Source organism: Caloenas nicobarica, chromosome 5 (assembly GCF_036013445.1).
Source record: "Caloenas nicobarica isolate bCalNic1 chromosome 5, bCalNic1.hap1, whole genome shotgun sequence".
NCBI lineage: Eukaryota > Metazoa > Chordata > Aves > Columbiformes > Columbidae > Caloenas > Caloenas nicobarica.
Genome location: NC_088249.1, coordinates 66,444,069 through 66,463,222, shown reverse-complemented (window position 1 = coordinate 66,463,222; position 19,154 = coordinate 66,444,069). Strand labels below are relative to the sequence as shown.

The 19,154-nt window shown below is 42.9% G+C and overlaps 1 protein-coding gene across 1 annotated transcript in view; it reads left to right on the top strand.

The window, feature by feature from the left end:
- The window catches only part of ABTB2 (ankyrin repeat and BTB domain containing 2), a 122,270-nt gene that overhangs the window by 77,669 nt on the left and 25,447 nt on the right, over nucleotides 1–19,154 (top strand). The gene's annotated exons all lie outside the window — the stretch shown is intronic.

The window sequence follows — 19,154 nt, the reverse complement described above, 5'->3', positions numbered from 1 at the left end:
CGGGCCAGATTATGTTGTCAGCCTTGCCAAGTTTACAAAGCGTTGGAATTGGGACTGGAAAGTGAGCTGGTTTTTTCGTGCAGTCTTTCCGAGCGAGGCATTTGCTGTACGCTGCCAGCGAGGCTCGTCTAGAGATGCTGCCAAAAGTACGTGTGGTTGCCTAAAGCGGTGAAGACCTTACCAAAGAAAATGTTACCTTCTGAATAGCGCCAATTAACAATCGTCGTCATTCTCGGGAAAAGCAACGTCGTGCGCTGTCCAGAGGTTTGAAGGGATTTACGAACATCCTTCTTGAGGATTAATTCAGTTGGTGCTGTGTGTCTGGTGTAGAAAGAGATTTATACAGGAAGCCAGTGGGTCTCCCTACCTTCTGCCAGCATCATCACCGACTCTGAAAGTAGGCCCATTATTAGAGCGGGGCAGAAATTTTCCAGCGGGATGTTTTTTCTGTTAGAAAGCTCCCTGGTTTCCTTCCTGCCCAGCTCCTTGGCCGTCTGCCCGACAGGCTGGTGGCAGCGAGAGCCGAGGAGCCCACAGAGCCCTGGCCACAGGTTGAGTTCCTTGAGGGGTCAGGCAGCTCCTGCTCCTCAGCCCAGACCTCTCCGGACTTGTTAGGTTTCCCCCCAGTTTGAAAATGCACATCCAATTTTGTGTTTATTTCAAAAATAAGTGCGAAACTCTGCTTTCTGATTAGCCCCGTCCAGTGTTCACGCTAGCTTATTATTTGGATTTATTTTAGCCTGCTGGACATTTTGCCGACGGCTCCATCCTGGTCTTTCACAAAACCAGCCCGTGGTTGGGAAGTTTCATAATGTTGTGAGGCCACAATCAGATGCTTGTTGGACAGGCGAGCAGGGAAAGGAGAACATCTCTGCAGCTTTGTAGATAACATCGTTTCTTCTTCCCACCTTAGGCTTTATTGTATTGAGCCCCAGCTTCTAAAGTTGGTATAAAATCATGGTAACATACAAATAAGTAATTATTAAAATTCATTCTAAAAAAAAAGAAAAAAGTGAACCCTCCCTCTCTTCTTCCTATCCTCTTCTGCTCTTAAGGCTCTGAATTTTCAGGTAAGTGTGCAGAAAAACAGCCTCTAGAATTTCAGTCTTGAGAAGTTACTTTAGATTAAAGGAAACTTCAAATAAGGAGAAAAATATTTACTTGTCACTCTTAAGATGCCTGTTTTGCCATAATATTTTGCTGGTCTGTGTAGCTGCCTCCACTGGTCACTCGTTTGCATTTTTTCTTGGTTGCTGAACCATCTTTCTGTGCTTCGGTGTAGTTTGTGCTGGACCCGACTTCTTTGAGGTCTCAGCTTAGCGGGAGCTCAACTGTTTTACAAAGTAAAAAAAGATTGTCTTTCTGTTTGTCTGATCCTGCCCCAAAATCCTTTCAAAAAGAACAGTCTGTGAGTAGCATTAGAGGGAACTGATAAAAACGTGTGAAGAACTAAGAGGAATTAAGTGAAGTTGAATAAAATAGGAATAGGAAGAGGAATGACTGCACAACTCAGAGCCCGTTGGTAGCTCTGGGTTGGGGCTCACTAATCCTAATCAAATGCCCTACCTAGTGCAAAATGATTTATTTTGCATTTCAAGTTTGCACACTGTGCAAAAAATGAGTTTTCATGGGGCCAGATTCTATAAAGTTGTACCCCTAGTTCCCACAACTGTACAGCTGAAGCTGCTAAACAGCTTGTATCAGAAATGTAGATTAAGCTTTCTGTTTTGTGTTGTGTTCTTTTCAGTACTCTCAGTATAATGATGTTGCTGCAGCTACTTGTTTTGTACACTGAGGATAATAAATGAGTTAAATCAGGAGTGTGGTCATCTCTCCAATTGCTCCCAAACAATGCTCCTCGCATGGTTCACCGGAGTTTTTTTGGAGCGCAGGCTGCAATTCTATTCTATTTTGAAATCCGCACTAGATCCCGTAACAGCTGGTGTAAGGGAAATTTCTGCCGTTGTTTCCTGACCAGTTCTTAACTGTGAAGGAAATTAAAGAGGATATATTAAAATGGAGCAAAAAAATGACATTGGGAAAAAGAAAAAATAAACATGAAAACAACAGAACCGGAGGACTCTTGGTTTAACCGATTGGTTTTGAAAAGTTTGTGAAACTTGGAAATTAAATTAATACCACCCAGTATACCAGAAATGAACATCCAGCCCCACGTTTCATTTGTTCCAAGATGTATTTGTATGTGTCTTACCGTTCTGCCCCCTGCGCGTGTTATTTAGCGTAGCCGGTGGGATAACTATTGCTGCCAGCACTTTATACAGGAGATAGTTTACTCTCTCGTAGCTTGAGAGCAGAGATGGTTGAGGCTGCATGTGCGATGTCGGACTCGTGGCATCATAGATGAGGGCGCCGATTCACCTAACGTGGCTTGGCAAAGCCGGGCAGCCCCGTTCTTTCAGTCATTCCTGTGCTAAATCAGCTGCAAACTCTGCATTGCTCTTCTGCGCATTTATGCTGTTTCTCTGGAATATACTTGTTATGGCTGCTGCAGTCCCAGTTTGTTTCCTACTGAAAAAAAATCTCGGTCACAAACAAGGACAAATAGCGCTGACCTGTTCTGCATTTGGTTGTGTTCCAGTTCCCAGGCTCCTGTATAAATCAGCATTAAATACTAATCTGAAAGTTAGCAGAGAAGAGGGATGGGTGTTAGAGCTGCAGATTTGGTAAAACCTGATCTTGGGGAGGTCTGTGAGCCACGTTGATTCAGTGGCAGGAACGGCAGTTGTTTGGTACATCTGCAGACCTGCCAACCTACTATCCGTCTTGCTCGGCGTTCTGCTCTCTGCGAGCTTTCTGTGTGTCACACTGACGCAAAGTGCTATGAAAATCATAACACTGGAGAGTCTGGAAGGTCTTTACTGAAATTCACTTCAACACGAAGGCAAACACAGAATTCAGGTTCTGAAACCATGCCTGATGGGGGCTGTCATATGCCAGAAAGGGCTTTTAAAAACCCAGCCGAGCTTCTGAACGTATTCTGCAGCAAACTACAGGGTATGAAAACAGACACATTTGCGAGGCACCCCAAAGAACAGAGGCACTTGAAACTAAACTGTGTGCCTTATCCATGCTAAACACTTCAGCAACTAAAGAACTGAGGTGGGTAAAGTGCAGAGTCCTGCGGGAATGGGGTGGATAGAGTGGCCTCTCCAGAGCTTGGCAGGTACAGGAGCTTTCTGTTTTGGCCTCCGGCATGCGAATGGTTCGGATACCAATAGATTGAAACTCTGGGAAGTTTGTGGGTTGGTTATATCTGGTTCTGATACTTATCTCCAGGTGAAGGCATTGAAGCAGAAGAAGGAGAGGAAGCGGAATTAGAGAGAAAGCGCCCAGGTATCTTAAGTAAAATATTAGAAACGTTTCCAGGATGAATGCAGCTGCTTGCTGTGTGATTGAGCCAATGACCCACTTGGAACCCCAAAGTGACCTTAATTGCTGCATGGACAGTAAACCATCTGCTGTTTGGTGTCAAGTAGGCCACCTGAGGAAGGGTTTTGCAAACAGAGTGCCACTTGCGCAATACTTGGCAAACGCACTAGACCCTGAGGTGAGAACAAGCTGCTTTTCTCAGTAACGCTCCACCTGCCTGCCCGAAGGCTGAGGGCTGGTCTGTGCCGTCAGAGAGAAAAGCTCTTTGTCCCTGCAAAAAAACCTCTCTCTGCTGGGCAGTAAGATTTTTTTTTGAGTTTCTCAGAGCTCATAGTCTGTATTGTCAGAGGGCAGACAATACGTTTTTGGACCACGAAGAGTGAGGACACGTGGCACCCCCCCGCTCTCTGCTCTGTTTCTGCCCTGGGTTCTTTCCCATCGCTTATGTCAAGCTGGCTGAGCTCGGAAGCGCTCCACACCATTAGATCATGTCCCAGAGCTCCACAGCATGTTCGCTGCCATTGCTTGGGATACCGCGACTTGAGCAGGGCCGTCCAAAGGTAAACGAAGTTTCTTTCGCCCTTCTTTGCTTTTTCCCAAGTGGAATACAAAGCTTTTGCCTTATTTTTAACGGTGTGTCACGGCAAGAATGCTCTCAGTGATACTTAAATTAGGGAGTATTTGCTCTCTGTAGAGCACAAACTGAGGTCAATATTATAGTCTCATTTTACAGCTGGGTGGACTAGTCTACCCTGCGTTTATTGACTTGGCCAGGACAGTGGTCCAGCCTTAAAGCTAGAAATAGGCACCATTGACTGCCCTCATCCTATCTCTTTTTGATTATCATGTGCTTACAGCATTTATTGTAGGAAAGTTCGTGTGATCTAATACCTAAGAATAGGCAGAAAAAGTTGGATCCTGCTTCCTCGTAGCTGATCATGTGTGTCTCTGGTAGGCTGAGCTTCCCCCTCTTCCAGCCTCCCTGTTTAAAAAACTATAAATTATGTTTGCCTGGTGTTGATCTTGTTGGTCTGTAGAATGTTCTAAAAGTAATTCTGGGCTTGTCCATCAGCGCCTGTGGATCTGGCCATGTCAGACCTTTCTGAGCCATCCGTGTTGCAGACATGCCAAGTTTTACATGTTGTCTGAGTTTACTGATGCATGATTTTATTCCAAGTGTGAGTACAAACCAATTTACATCAGCAGAAGCACACAGACTGTACCCATCTGACTCCGTCGGTGAAAATCCAGTAAAACGCCAGTGAATTCCAGAGCTGATGTAGAATTCGTCAGCTGCCAACAGTGAAGTTCGAGGCTTGCCAGTTTGATGGAAATTCACAGCTCTTGAGTTGGAAAGACTGCGGACACCACAAGAAGCCAACTTGCAATCACACAAGGGGCCACCTCATAAGAAAAGAGAAAACTTTGTTCTCTTTTCCATGCACAGGCCTCTGGAAGGTTTGGTTACTTCTCGAGAGGACTCTGGTTTGTGATGCGATTGCAAACAAACCTGGGGTCGCTCATTTTCCTCCTTGTCGCATGAAATCCTTCAGAAAGGCTGCCGCCCATTCTGCTTTCAGCTGGGTGGCTGCTTTTATCTATAAAGCTGAAAAGTGACCTGGAGGGGTTTTTTTTTCTACTTTCAACGGGAGTCTTCCCATTACATCTGTTACCTCACGTGATCCAGAGCCCATGCATAAGCATCCAAACTGTATTTTTCAGTAGGGCCGAACAAGAGAGATGGACCAGTGTCTGCTCTCCTGTGCCACCTTAGCTGGGCAGGAGGAAGGAGCTGGGTTATCTACTTGGGTTTTCTCTCTGTAAAGTATTTACAATGCCTGCTCTGAAACATTATTTATTGGGAAAGGATTAAAAGTGCATCTGATGCTGCCAGAAGAAAAGATTGTAGTGCTTTCATGCTATTTTTCTAGTGCCATTGGCTCAAATGATATATTCTTCCAGTATTTTAGCTATCGCTTTAAATCATCATTAGTTGGAACACTTGGTGTTTTTTATCTTGTGGTGTATAATCCAAATTTACTCTGGCTTGCATGGAAACCAGAGACGGGTCTAAACTAATAGTTCCTGACAGAGTGTCAAAATCCTGTCCAGGCATCCCTGGATTCAATAGTGATCAAGTTTGTATCTTGGCCTATTATGCTTTTAGATTCCCAAACTCATGTTCAGACCAGATGGAGGAGAGCAGTGGCCTTATGACCTTCTGTTACCTTTCATACTTTGTAAAATTCAGTCTGTCCTCAGTTACATCAGAGACCTGCCATTGACTTCTACTGAGAGAAAAATAATCTCCAAGTAGTTTGTGCAAAGCACTGATTTCAAGAGCCTTCTGGTGTAGTTTTGCTGTCAAGAATCTTGCAGTGGTCGAAGCAAATATTTCTAAATCCCCAGTGACCAGGTGATTGCCTCCTCATCACATTTTCTAAATTTCATGTTTTGAAAAAAGCATTACTTTGATCTTCTGTAGTACCTTTTTACTTGATGATCTATAGGTGCATCATTAGAAATAATTAGAGCCTCCAGCTCTTTCCCTCACGGTTAGCTGCTTTCTTCCCCTGAGTTCAGAAAAACACCTGGCGCAACTAAATCTTCATTCTCAAATGGCTTAAGACGGGAGCGATTTGTTCACATGGATCAAACTTACACAACGATATCAATTCATATTAAAGAGAATATTAACATCCCGGTTATTAACGTGAATTGCCTCTGTGTTGCACGGGCATCCACCTGGCAGGGAAGGAAGGAAAATCAGGAATAACCTGCAGATCCTGCTGCTGAGACCTGCGTTTGCTTGAGCTGCATCCTCAGCATCCCTGAGAATTATCGCTGCTTGCAGAGCTATTAAGGCTTTTCAGGACAAATCTTTTCTCCAGATGGATGTTTCCAGACTCACTCATCTGTCATGAGGCTTTTTTCCCCTCTCTACTCCCTTTAACTGCAGGTTTATGGAATTTTATTAAGTGCAATAGCTACATCATTGTCTGTCTTTTAGATTTATCTGTGGCCTAGCCTTTCCTCATTCAAATTTAATATATTTGTGTCTGAATTCTTTTATTTTACAGCCATATCCCGTTGTTACCATGCCACGTCAGGAACAGAACTTGATCCACTTAGTTTCAAGGACCTCGGTCTTTGAAAAGGTTTGCAGTAAAATAAGTTCTGCAATCTCTTGTCTCAGAGACCTTAATAAGTTTATATTCTGTCAGAACTGCCTCACCAGTCAAAAATAGGTATATAGGAATAATAAAAGTGATTCGCTGTTAGAATAATGCTGTAATCATGCATTCATGTTTAACAGTATTTAAATCCACTCAGAGCATCCATGAAGTCAATGAGGTGATTACAGAAAGACGTGGTGGTGACCGTATTCCCCTTGCAATAGTCCCATTGATTTTTATCTCTTTTTCCCCCCACCCAGAGCTATTTTAATCTAAATATACCGATTAAATATAGGGAAACAGAAAGAAGCCTTACATAGAAATGTGCCGTTCTGGCATTGCTTGTTCAGAGTGGACATAAAAACGTGCCCCTCTTTGTTTTGAAGGAAAAAAAAAAGTTATTTGCTGTAATGAAATATTAATTTGGTGGATTTATTAGAAGAATAAGAAGGCTATAAACAGATGAGATCAGCTTCCTTCACCAGCAGTAAGGAGAGAAGCGGGTACGGTGTATTTTTGGCTGTTTCAGGCTTAATTATGATTGGAAGATACTCATTCACTAGGAAGATGGAGTGAATGGCCCTATTTCAGAGGCCAATAATCCACAATCAACATGTATCTGTTGACTCAAATTGCCTGTTAATTGTCAGTGCTGTTCCTGACCTTGGGCAGGATCATGTCTTTGTTGAGCCCAACCTAAGTAGTTGCAATATATTGAATGTCTTCCACAGCTTTGACAATTGAGAACACATATTATTAAAGAGGAGGAGTCAGTAGCTTTGTCACACTTGTGCTGTGCACCTTCCTTCTCTTTATGGTGACATTTCAGCACATGGTAACATCTAACCAGAAAAAAACCAAACCAAACCACAAACACTTAGAAACGGCCTATTTTATCAAAAGATCCCGTGCTAGAGGGACTCCTGCAAATGCCCTCCTGGTATCCACACTGAGAGACTGAAGAGTGGTCCAGGATGAAATATTTGGGGTTTTTTTTGATTACTACACTGCATCTGTGGATGCTCTGAGCACAATAGCATTGGGTATGTGAAGTGAATTAAAACCAAGTCACATTAAAGTCTATAGGTGACAGCCAGTAGCTATGTTTGCATTCCTAGAAATATTCCTGCCTTTGCCTGGCATCATTTATTGAGGTATTTCTAAGTCTCTTTTTTTTTTTTTTTTTTAATTGTTCATTTCTTTATAGTTCAAAGATTGCAGAATTGGAATGTGAGAGGTGACCTTGGCAGTAGCGAAGGGAATTAATTGCAAACCCTGAGGATCTAATTTATCCAAGTGTAACTGCTCCAACTACTCTGAATTAGATTTTTTTTCCCCTGTCTTTTATGTTGTTTATATAAACAAACACTGCTTAATTATTTTTTTAGCTTTGTGTGTCTCACACCTGGGACAAACTAGCCTTTCTCCCATTTTACTAGCTGTAAGCAATTTGTAGTGTTGTTGGAGCGTTTCCAAAGTAGCCCGTATCTTCTGATCTCTCTGTATTGGGGCAGGGGTGTGGAGCAAACACAGATTATTTAAATTCTCCGCAAAATTGTGAGGAGAAGAATCTCACTGTGTACAGAACCGCACAGAGCAGGCTCCATGGATTGTGAAGAGACCGCCTGCCTTGGCACCCGGGGAAAGAATTGCAGGTAAAAAAGAGCACGCAGGGAAACAAAAATCTGATGGTGATGGTTGTATGTGAAGCCATGTGACAAAAGGGGTCTTTGGCTGTCTAGAAACCTTGCTGCTCTGCTTCTACTTACCAACACTGTCCCTTAAAGTTGCTTCACCTGTGTCAGCCTGGTAAATAAATTCCCAATCACCGATAAGAATCAATATGTTGTTACCCAGGACGAGCTCTTCAGGCAGTAGTTGATCCTCACCACATACCTATAGGAATTAATGAGACATTTAACAGTCTTTATCCTGTCAGTTACAAAACTTTCCTTTGAAAAACACAGTTTTTTGCTTTCACGGGCATTTTACAGCAGACCTCGGTGCTTGCTGGAAATCCCTAGAAAGACTTTCTTTGACGTAAGCCATTTCTAGCAAATACCCCCTATTTGTAAAAATGTTTGAAAACTTAGATAGATGATCTTCGGCTGTCTCGTTTAGCAATGAAGAGATTGCATCCGCCGTGCATGTGTGTGTGCAATATATATATATATATATGCACACATACACACCTGCAATTACTATAACCACAGCTACAGTAATTACTGTAACTACTGTAAAGATGTCCAGGGTGAGTTCTTGGCTTCTGCTCTTGCGTTTCCATCTGTTCAGATAAAAAAGAAGATGCAGGAAAATGAGAGCCTGGCAACTTCTCTGCCTGGATTCTCCGGGCTGGTACCAACAGAAATCTCCAGTGCCTGTAGGCACCTGCATTGTGTTTATCGTTTGCTGTTGCGCGATGAGAAGACTAAGCAGCAAGCTAGCATCAAAAATGAAGGAAAAATAATCCAGGGAAACTTAGGACAAAATTGCTACAGCATGTGTTACTAAAAAGGCATTAAAAAAAGATAAGATGAGGTCTCCTGGCTTCTTTTTTCACCTTTTAGGCAGTGACTGCCCATTGAAATAGTAGAGGACTGAGTGAGAGTTTAAATTTCTCTTCTTGACTCTGGCTGGTTTGCCGTCATTTAATATCAGCCTGTCTCCATTTTTCTTAAGCATAGCTCCGTAAAGACAATATCGTGATACCAACATAGTGCTCTTGTAACACACACAAGTAAAAAGCAGTAACTCCATGGATGAAAGGTCCTGAGCATATTGCAAACGATGACGATGGTAACAAGCCAACAAGTTTCTCCTTTTTCAGTAATGGCTGTTTCCAATTGAAGTGAATATTATTTCCTATTGGGCTGAATTACAAACCTTCGCTTGCAGAACTTGCCTGTTTCCTGAGGAAGGAGTTACCCGGCGCTTTAACAAAGGCCACACTAAAGAAAGACACAATTCTGAGCTTTTGCTGGCAGGTTGTTGGGGTTTTTGCTCTGATTGTTCCTGACATCTTTGTAACTGAGAGCTGAGAGCTCAGCTCTCCTGAAGAGTAAATGTTTCTGGCTATAATTTATGATAATGGCAACAATCATTCTTTCTCTTTGACCTTGTGGAGATTAGAAACTAAGCTTTCCCCAGGGTAATCCTAGGTTGGTATGTCTCTGCTTTGTTTCCTTTCTAAAGAAAACCCCGGCAGTTTGCACTTTTCTCATCCTATACCTACGAGTGCACGTACTGCCCTGACCTGGTGGTCACGCACCAGCTAAACTGCGCTGTTTTCATCACATGTTTTTACAGTAAATGCCGAACCGGCTGTTTGAAAGAGCACGTCTGCTCTGCAAGACAAATCCTATTCAAATGAGTTGCATGTCTGAGCTGATTCAGCTCTGGTCTGCGGATTCTTCTGGGGCTAAACCACCTTGTGTTGATCTGACGCTGGTCTAACGTGTTTGCTTAGAGAGGAAAGAGCCTGAGCTGTGTTTTGCTCCTGCTGCTTATCGGTGTAAATCAGGAGGGGTGCTGCCGAAAGGGGAATTTTCAGTCTGGAGTCCAGTTCCACTGAAGAGTTCGTTCTTGAAGTTCTTTCTTCCATGGGTTTGAACCCATATCGTAATGGCTAGAGAACAGAGCGGGGAGACAGAAGCTGTAAGTTTTTATTCCTGGGCTTGCTGGAAGACTCTCTGCTGCTGCTCTAAGGATCTCAGCCATTCCTCACCTCTTTGGCTTCCTTCAGAAATGCAAAAGATCCTTCCAGAGGAACCTGGCGTCCCTCTGAGACCTTCAGAAGCACCAGGATTTCTCAGCAGGAAAGGATGAGTTGCCCATGGTGCAGTACTAAGAGAAGACGGTTAAGCTAAGAGTTGAAAGGAATATAAGGACATTAGCATGAAATTATAACAGGACTGATATAACCTGCTCAGAATGTATCTTCTTGTAATTATCTTGCTTCCAGCATCCAGACTGTGTTAATAAGAGTTACCTGCACCGTGCCGGGTAGTCGAGACTCAGGTCCCTCTTGTGGCTGCCAAATTCTTCAGGAAGGATCTCTTTGAAGAGTCGGTGCATTAGAACATCTCAGAAACGTGCGTTCCTTCTTCAATGACTTTCCATCTGGGCATCCCCTTCTTCCTTATACAAGAAGTCACAATAGTTCCATTAGCTCACTTTGGAAGCTCTTTTAGTCTGCTAAACTCTCTGTGTTGAGACACTGAATATGGAGTAAGTGGCCAAACTAACCTGATCTGACCGCGCATGTAGAAAAGGCATTCACGCCAGGAAAGCGATGTGTTACAGTTTTGGCTATTTACAGCTTTATTTGCATAGTCAGGGCTCAGAGGTACCTGCTGTGAAGAAAGGCAAATGAAAACTAGTTGATTTCTCAAATAATTTAGCTTCTCCTGTCTTCTTTGAGGTAAAAACTCTGGGAAGAAAGATGTCTGTTTCCCATGTTTCGTGTACATCTTAGTGATTACTCTTCCTTTGTGTCTGGAATGCAGAGCACTGGGTGTTGATAGAAAGGTTTGTTCAGGCAATGAGGTGTAGAGCAGATGAAGAATTTTAATTATATTTTTCTCAACAAGCTGAAAAAAAAATAATTGTGCACATTGCATGTGGTGATAGAAGTGATGTGTGTTTAACTTTGCCGTTTTTAACATACCGTTCATCGGTGCTCCTGGGGTTTTAGATCTGCTTTCTGGCAGCAGAATTTTAATGGGGCTGAAAAGAAAAATATCCTTGTAATTAGGTATTAGAAACAAAAATTGTCATTTCGTCATGCTAGTAATTAGCTGAGTGGGTAGCTGGAGCTTAGAGTCCCGTGTTCCTGGAGTAACCACAGGGCTGCACCCTCTACAATGGTCACAGAGGAGCAGGTTGGACCTGTTGCAAGAACAGGTTTTAGCTCTAGTCTCTTAACTCCCATTAGAATATTTATTAACCTATTAATACAGACTATTTAAGTGTGCCTTTTTAGAGAGAGAGATGGGGTAACAGATAACCTTGATACAGAGAGTTGTATGACAGTTGGGATTTTTTAATAACCTCTTGTCGTGGGGATAAACAAACCTTGCTAGTGTTCTATTCCATCACTTGCAAACTCAGCATAAAATCTGCAACTCTGTAGTTCAGAGTACATGAGATATAAACCTTTGCTTTCTAAGAGAAAGCGACACAATTTTTATAGTTCAGTAGAGATGTCAGGAGGCTGCTGCTACGCAAGGTGCCAAAACCTTTTTAGCTTAACTTTACATGTGTCCTGTCTATATTGTTCTTGATTAGGCCAAACTTATCTGCTGAAAAATCTCCTGCAGGTATATATTGAGGTATTGAAAAATGATATTATTTTAAATTCACTGAAAGTTTCTACGCTGTAACGGTCAAAGCAAGAGAGCGTTCAGCAATAGTGCTGGCAGAGCCCAGCGACTGTGCTGAAAGCCGAGTTAATAGCTGGAATTTGTGGCATCTGCTCAGATGCACTACACCTCCAAATGTTGAAATTTAATTCATGTGGACTCTAAATTTAGGATGTTTGGAAACTGAAAGAATTTGGGCTTTAGCTTAGTCCACCGATCAGAATCCCATGTTTAAGCCGTTACATCTGCCTTTTGGAGTTCATCGATATCCATTGATATGACCATAAAAATCACGGTGATAGCATGAAAAACATTTTGAAATTGGGGGATTTCACAGTATTAAACACAAAATGGCAGAGGGGATTTCTAGTCTGGTGTAGAAGGACTGACTTCATCTCAACGGGTGTTTTCTTTAAGTTCGGGACATTTCTGTTGGTTATAGTTCTCATATCGATACACTTACATGGCACTATTTATTTAATTATCTAAGGCAAAACGCAGACATATAACACATTGTGCTTTCCAGTAAAAACCAGAAACACATTCATTCACCATTCGTACCAAACATCTTTGGATGAAACAGAACTTTCTTCATTTCTGCACGGTTGCTCTTCTCAATATTTTAGACAAGAACTAAGGAACGAAACAGAAGCTCCTTGAAGATGTAGGTGAAATATGTTCATTGAGCAGCTTGCCATTAGGACAAAGTGACGTTCTATTGCAAAATAATAGTTAAAAAAATGCTCTACTGGCATCTGTTTTATCCAGCAGTGATGTTACTCCTCCTTCTAATCCATCATTAATGACAGATCTTATGTGTCTTAGAGAGAAGATGCTGCCTATTCATTCACAAATGTTACACCCCATGGGCTTGATTGCCGTTTATTCAAGAAAATCGACTCGTAAATTTTGATTGTAATACAGCAGCCTGAACCTGGGTTGTGCAATTACACTGTTGGATGGAGCGGGTACCTGATTTTAGTGCGCATGTTACGTTATTGTACCTGGGAGCTCCAAAATCAGCACTTTTCATCTGTATGTATTGGTGTATTCCTCATGCCTTTGTGCTAAATTAGTTTCTGGAACTTTTCAGATTCCAGGAATGTGGAAAAACTAAAGATGACTTAGATTTTTATTAAAACACTGACGTCAGCATCAGGTGAGATTGATGTTACGAGAAGGACACGGTCACAGTGGTGTGACATGGCACAGAAGTGTAACATCAGTCAAGCAATCAGAAAAAGAGAAGTTTTGTCAACTTTTGCTTAGCCCTGAAAATGAAAGAGTCATCTTTTAGCCTTGAAGTAGCCTCTAGATACCATTATTTTGTGTTTGAAAATTTCTCTTTTGAAATATTAATTAGGTTTTGGTTTGTGCTGCAAGGTACATGGGAAATGTTGTTGTGAAAACCCTTTGCTTTGGTGAGGATTGTCTTCGTTTAGCCGAACAAACTTTTGCAGTTATAATTAAACAGTTTTCAGCCTTCCAGAACTGCACAAAAATATTTATCTTTCTGGTTTTTTGTTCACACAGTTGTAACTCGGGAGCTTCAGGCAATTTTCATAAACATGGCAACGCTCTGCCTGCAGAATTTTACAACTGGGCCCTGAAAATCAGTTCTACGATTGAATCTGGCAGATTGGTTTTGGCTGAGAGAATTGGCGTATGTTTTTAACATATGCATGTTGGCAAATCAGATTGAAGTCATAACCAAGAGGCCTGTTATCTCAATCCTCCTGGTGCTTTTGGGAATTAAGTATAATGGGAAAAAAAAAAAAAAGGATGAAGGAGGAATCTCAGCACCGGGCAGTGAGGAACCGCGCTGATAAATCTGCTTGCAGATAGCAACCTGTTTTTTTGGGTTTTATTTTTTTAATTTGCCGGCATAGCTGCTGGAATGAACCGTAGGAGTTACCTCTCGGATTTTCTGCCCACAGGATCAAGGTTGATTAATCCAAGAATAGCAGACAGCCCATTCTGGCTCTCTGCCTGTGTTTATCTCTGCCTATCACATAGCATGCTGCTACAGGCTCATTTCTTTAATTCCTGTAGTTTGTATTTGTGTCCTGCTCCAAAACATCCCCGGGTTTTCCTTTTGCAGGAGGAATTGTCGCACACGGCAAAGTTTCCCCTCGGTATCAGCCTCCACGTGTCAAACTGGTTTGGGGGGAACCAGACGTGCCAGCCATTGCTTATTTTCTGTTAGCCAGTGATGCTCGCAAAATAAGTGAAAAAGCAGTAGTATTTAAAACAAGTAGTATTTAAAACAAGTAGTATTTAAAACAAGGACACAAAGGGACTTTTTGGGATTTTCCGTGTGAGTTGATTTTGAAGGACAGCTGAAAGTTAGAGGCAGTTTGCGACTTGCCGTGTAACTCAGCACAAGCACGTTTGCACTTTGAGAAACTTGGAAAAATGACAATTTCTGAGAGCGGACACAGGCACAGGTTCCTTCTGAGCAACTGCTGGGATGTGGTCAGGTCTTGTATGGAAGGCATTGGGTCATAGAATAATTTGGGTTGGAAAAGATCTTTAAGATCGTCAAGTTCAACTGTTAACCAAACACTGCCAAGTCCACCACTGCCCCACGTCCCTGAGAACCTCGTGTCCGTCTGTCCAACCCCTCCAGGGATGGTGACTCCACTACTGCCGTGGGCAGCCTGTTCCAATGCCCCACAGCCCTTTGGGGAAGAAATTGTTCCCCAGATCCAACCTCAACCTCCCCTGGCGCAACTTGAGGCCGTTTCCTCTGGTCCTGGCGCTTGTTCCTGGGGAGCAGAGCCCGACCCCCCTGGCTCCAAGCTCCTTTCAGGCAGGTCAGAGATCAGAAGGTCTCCCCTCAGCTCCTGTTCTCCAGCTGAACCCCCAGCTCCCTCAGCCGCTCCCATCACCCTTGTGCTCCAGCCCCTCACCAGCTCCGTTCCCTTCTCTCAACTCAGCACCTCAAGGCCTTTCTTGACATGAGGGGCCCAAAACTGAACCAAGGATTTGAGGTGAAACCTCACCAGTGCCTTGTAAAAATGGAATGCTCGCAAACCAGGGTGGTCACCTCTTTATGAGAGCTGGGAAAGGCTTAACAGGTCTCATGGAAATGACCCCTGTGTCTGTGGTGGGAAGAGCTTGTGTCTCGGTGACCACGTGAAGATGCTCTCGGCTGGTCAGAGGTGGGATTTGAGACCCGGGTCTTTCAGAGGAGATCTGTAGAACTGCCCTCTGCAAGTCTGGCGGTACGAGCTGACACACACGGGTCACTGGTTAGTGCTGTTTTCTCTGTCTAATTCAGCAGATGCGACAAGAAGTCAAGTCCTCGTAGCTGCATCTGCTCTTCTCGCGCGCGATTTAGACTTACAGCTGCGTGCCCGCTGAGGTCAAGGCCGCAGGGAGGTTCGGAGTCAGGCAAGAGCAGCTCATCTCCCACATTGTTTGCAGCCGTCTTCAGCCGATGGAGAGTTTTAGGGCGCCGAGGAGCTGGGAGCGGCAGGAGGAGCACGGTGGGTGGTTTCCCTTCCTCCGCGGTTGCTCTGTTGAGGTGGGTGCTCGCGGTGCCCGCCCGGGATCAAACAGCTCTGCGTGCATCTGGGGGAGCAGATGGAGCCCGGTCACATCCTCGATCACATAACCACGGCCGTATTGTTGTGCTTAAAACTATCGTGTACGTTTATCTGACGCTTATCGTCAGCTCTATACAGTTTGAGTTGGTTTTAATTATCTTCTGTCTTTCTGAAAACCAAGGGTCCCTTCTGCCACGGCATACAGATGTTACAAATATGTTTTTCTAATGAGACACACGGCACATTCCAGAGCAGCACAAGGACTTGTTTCCAGCCTGAAACTGGAATATTTTCCCTGTTGTTAAAACAAAATTAGCAAAATGTGATTATAATAAATAAACCACGGACTTGAGGGTCTTTTTTGAGATTCATAGCGAGTTCCTAATTATTACTTCATGGATTTTTTTTTTTTGTTAGTGAGCTTGAATTTAGTTTTTACTTTGATTTTCAGTTAACCTGTCTGATGCGGCACCTTGTTTCTAAGTGCGGTTCGCAGACGGGGTGGAAAAGATGTTATTTCTGTCTGTGGTTACTAGGATTGCCACGAAGGATCAGAGCTGCCAGTTCTAAATTTAAACTATTCTTGTACCATTTCATACTCTGTAAGCAGAGGAAACTGTGAAGGCAGATTCAGTGGAGAAAGGATCCCAATAAATGTAATATTATCCAGATGTTTTTCATTCCATTAGCGTCTGACTGAAGGATAACTTGCCAAACTGTGGAAGCTGGTGTATGGCATATCCAAGCCAAGACCTTAGTAACTTGATAATGATCCACTAAAATTTGAGAACACTTATCTCCTAAGATGTGACCCAGTCATTGTTTCAAGGGATTTCAGAAGAAACGTTTCTTTTCGGGCCAGTTGGCTGTGATCGAATTTGTTCTTCCTTTTCTGTGAAGATCGGGGACCGTCTGCTTTGAAAGACACGTGGCATTTGTTGAGATGATCCTTGAATCGGATCCAGCGTGGTAATTCCTATCTGTTTTCTGTGCATGTGGGAGGGTTTGGAAAATTCAGAAAAAATATTTTGAATCCAAAAGGAATGGCTCCTGACTTAAGCTGGTTGTGTTTTGGAGCAAAGATATTGTGTTTTCTCGAAATCATCATTTCTGTTGTTATTTTATTCACATGTAATTATATACTCAGAGATTTTTTTATTTCCCCTGTGACTTAGGAGTTTAGTGTTTGAGAATCCAAACTGTAAATATGCCACCGTTTTCCACATCAACGTGACACGGTTTAGATTTTGGATGCTCTGTCTTTCCTCAGAGTCTTTTCCTTTCTCCAACTTATGAGGCTTCACACTTGTTTTCTTTTTGACTTTTTTTACCATCCTTGGGGTTTTTCCAACTTGGTGTAAAGCTCAAACAAGGCAGCTTCTCCTGACCACCCTCCTATATGATTCACCATTGTGTTGCAGATTATTCCCAGCAATCCAGCCAGCGCTCCCAGTATTCCTACTGGTCACGTAACTCCCTTCTCTGTGTGCACATGTGCAAAATGACTTTTAAGCTTATTCTCCTTTATTTTATTTAAAAAAAAAAAAACAAAACAATAGGTGAGACTGAGCTGTAGCTTTTTGTAGCTGTTTTAATTCGCTTTGTGTTACTGACTTTGAGCTCTATCATTTTAGGGTAAAATGGGACTGAACCGTAGAGTTTGGTTCCAGCATTAAACCCAAACATCAGCTCACTGCACTGCAAGCCCTTCTTTTTTCAGTCCCTTGCAAAAAACCCGCAATGATCTCTAAATATTTGGGATTATTATCTGTATGTAGCCTCTCTGTACTTACAGTAAATCAAATATCGGGACTTTACATACAGTAAATTGAATATCATGGGGTACCCTGCTCTGACCAGCAGCATTCTGATATTTACACGTGTTTTGTGGTGCTAAAGTTTGCATGTATTTAAAATGTTAGCAGATGAAGAGAAAGGTCGTTCCATCAAACTGTTTAGGAGAATATGGGAGAGGCTGGATGGGACACTGTCCCTTGCAGGACCTGCCAGGAGGGACACAAATCCTGCCCTTCTCACCTGCTGCAATTAGGGACAATATTTTCTTTCCCGCTTTAGAAGAAGGAGATTCTTGTTTAGAAGAACAAGATGTTTTCGTTCTTGATGTTGCTGTCACTGTTGGCTCCCTCTTTATTTTGCTGTAGCAAAACAAGAGGCTACGAAAAATAGCCCAGGAGGAGGCGAGAGGTGGCTGTGGGGAAAATGCCTCTCTGAAAGCCAAGCTCCAAGTGCACTGTCCTACCATTAAACACGGAGGAAGAGTATGATTTTCTAGCTCCTCTGGAGCTCTTTTCTTTTTCCATAGAGTTAACTTCCTTCTGCCAAAAATGTCTTGGCCCCAGCGCTCTTAAAAATCCTCAGCAGAGCCCGTTTTGGGGACTTGTTTCTTTGTGCTGCATGAGTTAGCGCTGAAGGTCTGCGATCCCACAGCGCATCCTCAAGGGCTGTCACACAGGATTCCCAGATGCCGATCACGTCCTAGGCCATTCTAATCAAATTAGCGTGATCCGTTTTCCAGGAAAAAGTTATAACTTGCTATCAATTCTCTGCTAGGTGCTGCTGCCACTGTCCTTCTTGGTTGTTTCTAAATAAAACGAGGTGTTTTAGTTCAAATGAGAGGCAAAAGCCCACAATCAGGTCCAATTCCATTTTGCTTTCCACCGCTGTGTACTTTCCCAGTTCACGTGTGGCATCACTTGGAGACGACTTCAAGAAATGAAACAAAGCAATGGTGACGTTCTTCTTTGTAGAAATCCCAGGGTTTGTGTCCCTAGCGACCTACTGCTGTGAGTACGACACTTTCCCAAGGCAGGATCACTTCATGTGCAAAATTTAATGAGCTGCCAAATGCTTCTAAATGTCAGAAAGTCCAGAGGAAAATGCGCAGTGCAGAACGTGGCACAGAAAGAAATTAATTCTTTAGCTTGCAGCATCTCCCGGTTAATTTTCCATGAAGGTTTTTCCCCTTCTCCTCCTCCAGTGTTCTTCAGACTGTGAAATGATCAACGTTTCCCTAGAGGCAGATGGACAGCCCAGGTTAAGGGCCACGGGGGTGAGAATTGCATTTATTTTCTAGAAAAAAAGAATAATAGCATTTATTTTTAGTGCAACGCAACCCCATGTTGGCGTTTTATTCAGTTGAACTGCATCTCTTCTGCTCAGATCATGTGATGGTATTGCTTTGTGAGTAAGCAAAGTATGAAGAAAGAAAATAGCTGGATAAAAGACGAGTGTGTACGTTTTGGGGGGAAAAATAGAAAGCCCACCCTCAAGCTAAAAATTTTTAAGAGAAGTAAAGCTTTTACAGCAAAATAGAAACTGAAGTCATTATAGCCGCTCCTGATAGAATAAAGATTTACCCAACTTGCACAGCAATGCCGGTGGTAGGTTTGGGATAAATTAGGATGGCAATATGAGGAAAACATCCTCCCTGATATTTCTTTTTGCAATCCAAAGTCTGCTCTCCTTCAGGCACAGGGTAACGAGGTGAGTTTTGAAGCTTTTGGAAAAATCTTTGGAGACGAAAAAAAATACAGAAACAAAAATATTTCTCGTTCCCATTCCTCCCAAACTGAGTTTTCCACATTCAAAGTCTGCTTGTGCATGCAGTCCATTTATAACCCTGGCACACGTGAATTATTTACAGGGTGGAAATTTCT